At 44.7% G+C, this 9,414-nt stretch overlaps 1 long non-coding RNA gene across 1 annotated transcript in view; it reads right to left on the bottom strand.

Annotated features, from left to right (window-relative positions):
- LOC146401553 (uncharacterized) overlaps positions 1-9,414 on the bottom strand; it is an 838,561-nt gene that overhangs the window by 356,604 nt on the left and 472,543 nt on the right. The window lies entirely within an intron of this gene.

Raw genomic sequence — 9,414 nt, 5'->3', positions numbered from 1 at the left:
GACAGCGCGTCCCCGGTGGAAGCAAAAGAGCGGGCTCCCGGCTTGGGGACCCTGGCCAGGCCCGCTTGGCACCCTCTAGAGGCGGGATGACCTCCCAGGCGCCTCTCGGGCCTTCCATTTGCAGGGTTTCTGTGCGCGTGCGCACCGCTCTCAGTCTGCGAAGGCCTGGGTAAACTCGCCCGCAGCTGTGGGTTGCACCAGGGTGTTTGGGCGCGCTTATGCTGCTCTTTTGCAGATGAATTCATCTCAGCTCTGATGCAGCGTCAGCCGTGCACTAATGTAGAATACTTGCTCCCATCTGTCTGCTGTTTACTAGCAGGCACATGCATTGCGCTTTCTAATTTTTTTTTTTTTTTTTTTTTTGCATTTTAGGGCCGCACCCGCGGCAAATGGAAGTTCCAAGGACAGGGGTTCCAAGCCGAGCTACAGCTGCCGGCCTACCCACAGTCACAGCAACTCGGGATCAGAGCCGCCTTTGACCTACACCACAGCTTAAGGCAACGCTGGATCCCTGACCCACTGAAGGAGGCCAGGCATCAAACCCCGCATCCTCATGAACACGGGTCGTATTCGTTTCTCCTTCACAAGGGGAGCTCCCACACTTTCTAATTCTTAAAACTTGCAGCAAGGGAAGCCAAACGTGAGAGCTATGCGCCACCTGGGGACACTTCCTCAGGGAAGTTACCTAACTTCTGTGAACCTGTTTCTTTATCTTTACAAAAGGGGGAATAACACCGTACCAAAGTACTGTTGAGAGAGTTGAATAATTAGTCCTATGGGCAAGTGCCTTGCTTAGAGTTGTCCTGCAATAAATAAATCTCTTTGGTAAGCAGTGGAAGAACATAAGCTTTATAGTAAAACAGATCGAGTTTGATTCCTGACCCTGCCAACTTTCAGCAGTGTGATCCTGGGCAAGTTACTTTTGCATCTTTTTTCCCCCTTTCTTTTCTTTTTACAGCGGCACCTGCTTATGGAAGTTCCCCAGGCTTGGGGTCAAATTGGAGTGGCAGCTGCAGGCCTTCGCCACAGCCGCAGCAAGGCTGGATCCGAGCTGCATCTTGGACCTAAGCCACAGTTTGTGGCAATGCAAGATCCTTAACTCAATGAGCAAGGAATTGAATCTACATCTTCATGGACACTATGTTGTGTTCTTAACCCACTGAACCACAACAGGAACTCCTACTTTTGCATCTTAGTTTTATTATTTGCTTAAAGGACATGATATTGGCTTACACCTCACTTAAGAATGCGCAGTGCCGGAGTTCCCGTCGTGGCGCAGTGGTTAACGAATCCGACTAGGAACCATGAGGTTGCGGGTTTGGTCCCTGCCCTTGCTCAGTGGGTTAACGATCCGGCGTTGCTGTGGCTCTGGCGTAGGCCGGTGGCTACAGCTCCGATTCAACCCCTAGCCTGGGAACCTCCATATGCCGCGGGAGCGGCCCAAGAAATAGCAACAACAACAACAAAAGACAAAAAAAAAAAAAAAAAAAGAATGCGCAGTGCCCAAAGAAAAGTAGTTCAACAGATAACTCTGATTATCCCACTTAATCTCAAAAAGAGGCCTAGAATCTCTAATGTCAGAAATGAATGGTCCTATTTTTACAAAGTTAAATGCAGGTGTGCATTTCACACCCCTAATAATTAAGGGATTGGAGTAGGATGGGCCCCTGGGCTGAGAACAGCTGGGACTTATGAGGCTGAGTAAATTGGGCTTTGCTTCTCTCTCTTTTTTTTTTCTTTTCCTTGAGCTGCTCCCGTGGCATATGGAGGTTCCCAGGCTAGGGTTCCCAGAGCCACAGCAACAGGGAATCTGAGCTGCGTCTGCGACCCACACCACAGCTCACAGCAATGCCAGATCCTTAACCCACTGATCAAGGCCAGGGATCGAACCTGCAACCTCATGGTTCCTAGTCAGATTCGTTAACCGCTGCGCCACAATAGGAACTCCGGCCTTTGCTTCTCTTTGACACTTCCTGGAGAGAGTTAATTGCAGGAGCTGAGCTCTGCAGGAGTAGAAAGATGACCACTTCAATCACTCCTGGGGTCAAGGAGATCTCCACAATTACACATGTGCAATAAGACCACTAGGGGTCAAAAAAGGAAGGGGCACCAGGCCATAGTAAGTCCTAATACAGTCCACAGGACCCCTTGCTCTGGAACCCATCTTTGCCAAAAGATGTGCATGTGTATTGGGGAGGGCTCTGGGTCTGGTCAGGTGTGAGAAATAAAACAAGATAATTGGCCAAAGGAAAAGGAAGACCTGGAAGAACTGTCCTATATAAGTGATTTAAAACACCTCTCTGGTGTGCTCCCCACGCAGGGGGTTGCCCACACCTGCAGTCCTCTTTAGGTGTGTATTACTTCTTTGCTTCTTAAATAAACTTCTTTTCTGTGTACTCTCCCATATGTGGTACTGTGGACTGTAACAATCTTTGTACCTGTTTTTACAGTCTTTGCCTCCTTGAAACATTCTTACTTTCAACCGGGGCAAGGATCAGGGTGATTCTGACTCTAGCCTCCAGCTGGTCTAGTGGCTAGGATTCCTGGTTTTCATTCAGGAATTGAACCTGGGCAGAAAATTAAGATCTCCCTTCAAGCCATCACTCACTACTGTCTCTCCAAGATCGGGATCATTTAGGCATTGATGATCAACAGTGGCTAACCCACAGAAAGAGACAACCAGAAGTTGTGTGCCTCCTTAAGAAAAATAACATACTCTTGCCCCCCAAAAGTAACTCAAACTGATCAAGCCACTGTATTTAATTATCTAGTTGCAAGAAATACAGGACGGTTAAACAATACTCCAGAGCTACTTGGAAGTTTACAGAGCTGCTGTAAACAAATATATCATCCTATACACAGCTAAAATGTGTTTCATTGTAAGTGTATGAGCAGGATGGGGTGAAGTTAATTGTGGGGAATCTAGGAGAACAAGAGAGCTCTTTAGAGAGGTTACTTGTGAAAAGATGCTAATAGGGGCAGTTAATGGTTCTATTAAAGATTACTCCTCCTGGAGTTCCCGTAGTGGCTCAGTGGTTAACGAATCTGACTAGGAACCTGGCCTCGCTCAGTGGTTAAGGATTTGGTGGTGCTGTGAGTTGTGGTGTAGGTCTCAGACACAGCTCAGATCCCGCGTTGCTGTGGCTCTGGTGTAGGCCGGTAGCTACAGCTCCAATTCGACTCCTAGCCTGAGAACCTCCATATGCTGTGGGAGTGGCCCTAGAAAAAAGCAAAAAGACAAAAAAAATTAAAAAAAAATAAAAAAATTACTCCTCCTCCTTTACTTCCACCCCCACCCATGGCCAACTTGGTGCTCAGGCACACCCAGAGGGACTGAATTCCCACAATCCATTTGAAGAACATGGTGCAGGGGGAGGTCCCTTCATTTTCTTAACACTTCGGGGTCCTAATTTTCAATAAGAATTTTGGCAAAGGAGTCTTACCACCCATTGGATCCTCTGTCACAACCAACCAACTAATTTACATTTTCCCAGAACACAGAGGAGGAAAGATACTTCGAAACAAGTAATTCTTCCATTCATGATCATTTGGCCCCTTAGTTTCCGCCAGCTTCCCGGAGAAATTTCACACCATGATTTCTAAAAATGAGGCCAAAATGTACAAGTTTGTCTCCTTCCTTCCACTTTGGAATTGTTGAAGTAACATAACAGCTAGGTAGCAAAAGGAGGGATGAAGAGGGAGAGAAAGAAATCATGGATTGCTAGATAACTCACAATCCATAGAGCGGAAAAATGGCCAAATTCTCCAAAATCTGAGTGGCCAAAGAAAGATTCTATAAGTTTGAAAACTGACTTCAGTTTTTGGTTTTTTTTTTTTTTTGTCTTTTTGCCATTTCTTGGGCTGCTCCCGCGGCATATGGAGGTTCCCAGACTAGGGGTCTAATCGGAGCTGCAGCTGCCAGCCTATACCACAGCCACAGCAATGTGGGATCTGAGCCACGTCTGCAACCTACACCACAGCTCATGGCAATGCTGGATCGTTAACCCACTGAGCAAGGGCAGGGACCCGCGACCTCATGATTCATTAACCACTGCACCAAGACGGGAACTCCGAAAACCGACTTCAGTTTTCAGACTGATGAGAACAGAGTGTGGGTGACCAGGCACGCATGGAGATGGCGGGAGTTGGGGGTGGGGGGTAGATTCAGCCCAGTGCCCAGGCCAGGGTAGGAGGGAAGGGAGGGCAGTGGAGGTACCTCTGGGAATGAAGAAGAGCTCTCTTAGGTGATGGTTTGCCAAGGCAGTAGATTCTGTCTCACTGGCCACTTTCTTGGCTTGGCCTGCTTTCTCCTTTCTGCCTGCACTTTGCTCCATTATTATCAGCAAGGTGATTTGCTGGAGGGCAAGGGGGCAAGTGTGGCAAGAAGGCAAGGGCTGAATCTGGGCAAGGCCCCCGCCATACCCAGGTGTTCATCCTGCCCGCATCACCTCTCTGCCAGGTCACCATTTGAGGGTTGCTTGGAGTGGAGTGGTGCTAGTCATAAGGCTGGAAAGGGAACAGGAACTAGGCCTGCCCAGACCACCTGCCATCTATTCCTCTTTCCCCCCAAAGACCTTTCATGTAAATGGAATCATGCAACATGTGACCTTTTCTGTCTGGCTTCGTTCACTTAGCATAATGTTTTTGAGGTTCACCAGTGTCGTAGCACGTATCCGTAGTTTGTTCCTCTTTGAAAAAATAGCTTTGTTGAGAGATAATTCACATAAAGAACTCACCCTTTTAAAATGTACAATTGTTTTTAGTGCATTCACAGGTATATTCAACCATCACCACAGTCAACTTAGAACATTTTCTTTTCTTTCTTTTTTTTAGGTCTTTTTAGGGCTGCATCCATGGCCCATGGAAGTTCCCAGGCTAGGGGTTGAATCAGAGCTGTAACTGGTGGCCTACACCACAGCCACAGCAACGAGGGATCTAAGCCACATCTGCAACCTACACCACAGTTCATAGCAATGCCAGATCCTTAACCCACTGAGCAAGGCAGAATTGAACCCGGGGCCTCATGGATACTAGTCAGGTTTATTAATCACTGAGCCACAATGGGAGCTCCGAAGATTTTCATCACCACGATAAAAACCCCCGCACCTTAGCTGTCAGTTTGTTATTCCTCCTCACCCTCCACCGCAGCCCTAGTCTGTCTCTATAGATTTCCCTGTTTTAGACGTTCATGTGTATGGAATCATTATGTGTGGGCTTTTGCGATTTGTTTCCTTCACTTAGCACTTTGTTTTCAAGTTTCATCCAAGTTGCAGCATGTATCAGTACTTCATTCCTTTTTTGCTTTTCCTGTAAAGGACACATAACATACAATTTACCATTTTAAACATTTGAAGTGTACAGTGCAGTGGATTCATAACCGCTATCCATCTACAGTGCTTTTTCCATCTTCCCAAACTGACACTCTAGACCCATTAAATACTAGCTCTCCATCCCCCCCGCCTCCAGCCTCTGGCAGGCACCATTCTGTCTCTGTGACTTTGACTCATCTAGGTATTTTTTAGAGATGGAGGCAAACAATATTTGTCATTTTGAGACTAGCCCATTTCACTTTATATATGTATGCGTGTATTATATATTTTACATATATGTATATTTATTTATTTACTTTCATTCCAAATTGTTCTTTGCAAGAGTATAAAAATACAATTGGGAGTTCCCATCATGGCTCAGTGGTTAGCGAATCTAAGAACCATGAGGTTGTGGGTTCGATCCCTGGCCTTGCTCAGTGGGTTAAGGATCTGGCATTGCCGTGAGCTGTGGTGTAGGCTGCAGATGTGGCTTGGATCCCAAGTTGCTGTGGCTGCGGCGTAGGCCCGGGGCTATAGCTCCAATTAGATCCCTAGCCTGGGAACCTCCATATGCCCCAGGGGCAGCCCTAGAAAAGACAAAAAAGAAAAAAAAAAAAAAACACAATTGATTTTTTTGGTCCATGCCCCTAACATACAGAAGTTCCTGGGCCAGGGATTGAACCTGTTCTATAGCAGTAACCAGAGCCATAGCAGTGACAAATCCAGATCCTTAACCTGCTGAGCCATCAGGAAACTCCTATAATTGATCTTTAAAATATTGATCTGTGTCCTGCAACCTTGTTAAACTTGTTTATTAGTTGTTATAATTTCTAGTGGATTCCTTTGATTTCTTATATATAAGATCATGTTATTTCTAAATAGGATAGTTTTACTTCTTCCTTTCCAATTTAGATGCCTTCTTTTTTTTTTTTTCTTGTCTGATCAGGCTGGCTGGAACCGCCACACAATGTTAAATAGAAGTGGTAATGAGACAGGAGATAGGTGGGCTTCAGGAAAAACATTTGCAACCAGCTACCTATCTAAATTTGAAGAGAACAATAGCAGCAAGCATGGAGTTCCCGCTGTGGCTCAGTGGTAATGAACCCAACCAGTATCCATGAAGATATGGGTTGGATCCCTGGGCTGGCTCAGTGGGTTAAGGATCCAGTCTTGCCATGATCTGTAGTTTAGGCCATCAGCTGCAGCCCCAATTTAACACCTAGCCTGGGAACTTTCATATGCCACAAGCGTAGCCCTGAAAAAAAAAAAAGGAAATTACAACAGGCACAAAGCAAATAATTGGTACTTGTCTTCTGTGGACATATTAAATAATGGTAATGACAGGATCAGAAGAGGGGTTAAAACCTGCACGTGCAAAAGACAAAGAGGTCACACATACTTCCCAACCTCGGGGTCAGGGAGACCCCAACTATACATGCACAGAGAGACCCCTTTGGGTTAGAAAGGGAGGGGATGTCAGACCAAAATAAGTCTAGATGACCTTCCCACCATGCCTCGCTTTGGAATCCATCTTGCCCAGAGATACACATACAGATCAGGAATGGCCCTGGTCCTGGTCAGATGTGGAAAATAAGACAAGATAATTGCTCAAAGGAAAACAAAGACCCAGAAGAACTGCCCCATATAAATGGTTTAAACCACCTCTCTGGGTCCCTCCTCATTCAGGTCATGCCTACAACATGTGGAAGTTCCTGGGTCAGGGATTGAACCTGCTCCACAGCAAGAAACAATGCCAGTCCTTAACTCCTCGTCTATCTTTTTCATTTTAGCCAGCCTGATGTGTATGAGATGGTATCTCATTGTGGCATTTCCCCCCCACACACCTGCAGCATATGAAAGTTCCCAGGCCAGGGGTCAAATTTGAGCCTCAGCTGTGACTTATGCCACAGCTATGGGAATGCTATTGGATCCTTAAACTCACTGTGCCACAGCAGGAACTCCTCACTGTGGATTTTTTTTTTTTTTTTTTTTTGCCTTTTTGTCTTTTTAGGGCTGCACCCACAGCATATATAAGTTCCCAGGCTAGGGGACGAATCAGAACTGTAGCTGCCAGCCTATTCCGCAGCCATAGCAACATGGGATCTGAGCCGCATCTGAGAGCTACACCACAGCTCACAGCAATGCCGGATCCTTAACCCACTGAGCGAGGCCAGGGATCAAACTTGAGTCCCCATGGATACTAGTTGGGTTCGTCATCACTGAGGCACGGTGGGCACTCCATTCACTGTGGTTTTAATTTGCATTTCCCTGATGGAGATTAATGTTGAACATTTTTTTTTCAATTGATTGTTCCCATGAGCTTATTAGCCATTTCTTTGATGAAATGTGTATTGGGATTTTTTGCCCATTTAAAAATTGGGTTGTTTTTGGAGTTCCCTCTGTGGCACAACAGGATCAGTAATGTCTTGGGAGCACTGGGATGAAGGTTCAATCCCCATTCTGGCACAGTGTGTTAAGAATCTGGCATGGCCACGGCTGTAGCTTAGGTTGTGACTGTGCTCAGATCTGATCCCTGGCCTGGGAACTCTGCATGTGGTAGGGTGGCCAAAATTTCAGAAAAAAAATTAGGTTGTTTTTGATAAAATACACGTTTTAAGAATGCAATTGTTGAATATGGTTTGGGAAAGTCAGTGAGGCCAAGAGAGGAAATAAGAATGAGACAAGAGGAAGAAATTTATTAGAGAGAAATCACCTCATAGCACACAGGGCCACAGAAGAAGCAGCAGCATTAAAAGCAAGGAAGAACAAGGCAAACAGTTTAGGATGGGCTAGTTTGAATAATTTTGGTGGGCTGTAATCTGTAGGTGTAGCCCCTAGTTAGCTGGAACCTAGACTTGGCATGATTTATGGTAAGTGAAATATTGGCTTGGTATGTGAGAGTTAGGTAAGAAGGTAGTTGCGGTATAAACTCTGGATTGGTTGGTTTGCATATGAAAGGCGTGCTTATAGTCAAGTTATTATCTTTAGGAATAAGCTACCTTGGGAGGGGCTGTCTCTCCCCAGCCAGAAAGGTTTTTTTAAGCTGTTGAAACATCATAATATACATAAAATTTTTAAAATATTTATAATACAATGCATTTATCTTATATTTTTAAATATCTATTTTTTGTCCAAATCTTGTAGTGTATTGTATTTTTAACTCATTCAGTATTGGCAAAATCATTCCCATTTGTAAATACTTTATCTTTCAATGAAAATAAACAGGTTAATAATAGCTCTGTGATGACAACTTCTCATTCTGAAATTTAATGCTAAATAAATTGAAAATATGCAGCCTCTTGCCATGAATTTATCCTTGAATGAAATAAGGTAACACACCTGCTATGTTTCTTACCTACATTCTCTTTATTTTCACAGGACCTCCCTTGAGAAGATCTTTGATAGCAGTCAGAGAGCATAAGCTGGGAAGTTGCTAGGTAAAAATTATCATCACTTAAGCCACATTCCACCATACATCTTAATTCAGAACATCCCATTCTGAATACCCCATTCCTAACTATGCTTGCCTGTGATGGAAATATATACAGCCATCTCTCCTTTCCACAGGGCATTTGTTCCAGGACCTCTGTGGATATTAAAATTCGAGGATGCTTAATGCTCTTGTATAAAATAGTAGTAGTGCAGCCGGTCCTCTGTATCCATGGCTTGACATCAGTAGATACAGAATGGCCACTGTGTTAAGACAGAAGGAGTTTGATCAGGGCTCAGCAGGTTAAGGATCCAGCGTTGTCATTGCTGTGGCTCTGGTTATCATTGTGGCCTGGATTCAATCCCTTAAAACTTCCGCATGCCATGGGTGTGGCCAAAAAAAAAAAAAAAAAAAGACAAAAAGAGACAGCACAATGAAACTAGAATACACCCTCACACCATGCACAAAAATAAACTCCAAATGGCTGAAAGACTTAAATATACGACAGGACACCATCAAACTCCTAGAAGAAAACATAGGCAAAACACTCTCTGACATCAACATCATGAATATTTTCTCAGGTCAGTCTCCCAAAGCAATAGAAATTAGAGCAAAAATAAACCCATGGGACCTCATCAAACTGAAAAGCTTTTGCACAGCAAAGGAAACCAAAAA

This window comes from Sus scrofa, chromosome 7, assembly GCF_054392235.1.
Source record: "Sus scrofa isolate SSC_HxYL_T2T_F1_AM1 chromosome 7, Sscrofa_HxYL_maternal_Yorkshire_Landrace_v2.0, whole genome shotgun sequence".
NCBI classification, from domain to species: domain Eukaryota; kingdom Metazoa; phylum Chordata; class Mammalia; order Artiodactyla; family Suidae; genus Sus; species Sus scrofa.
This window is presented reverse-complemented; position numbering and strand designations above follow the sequence as displayed.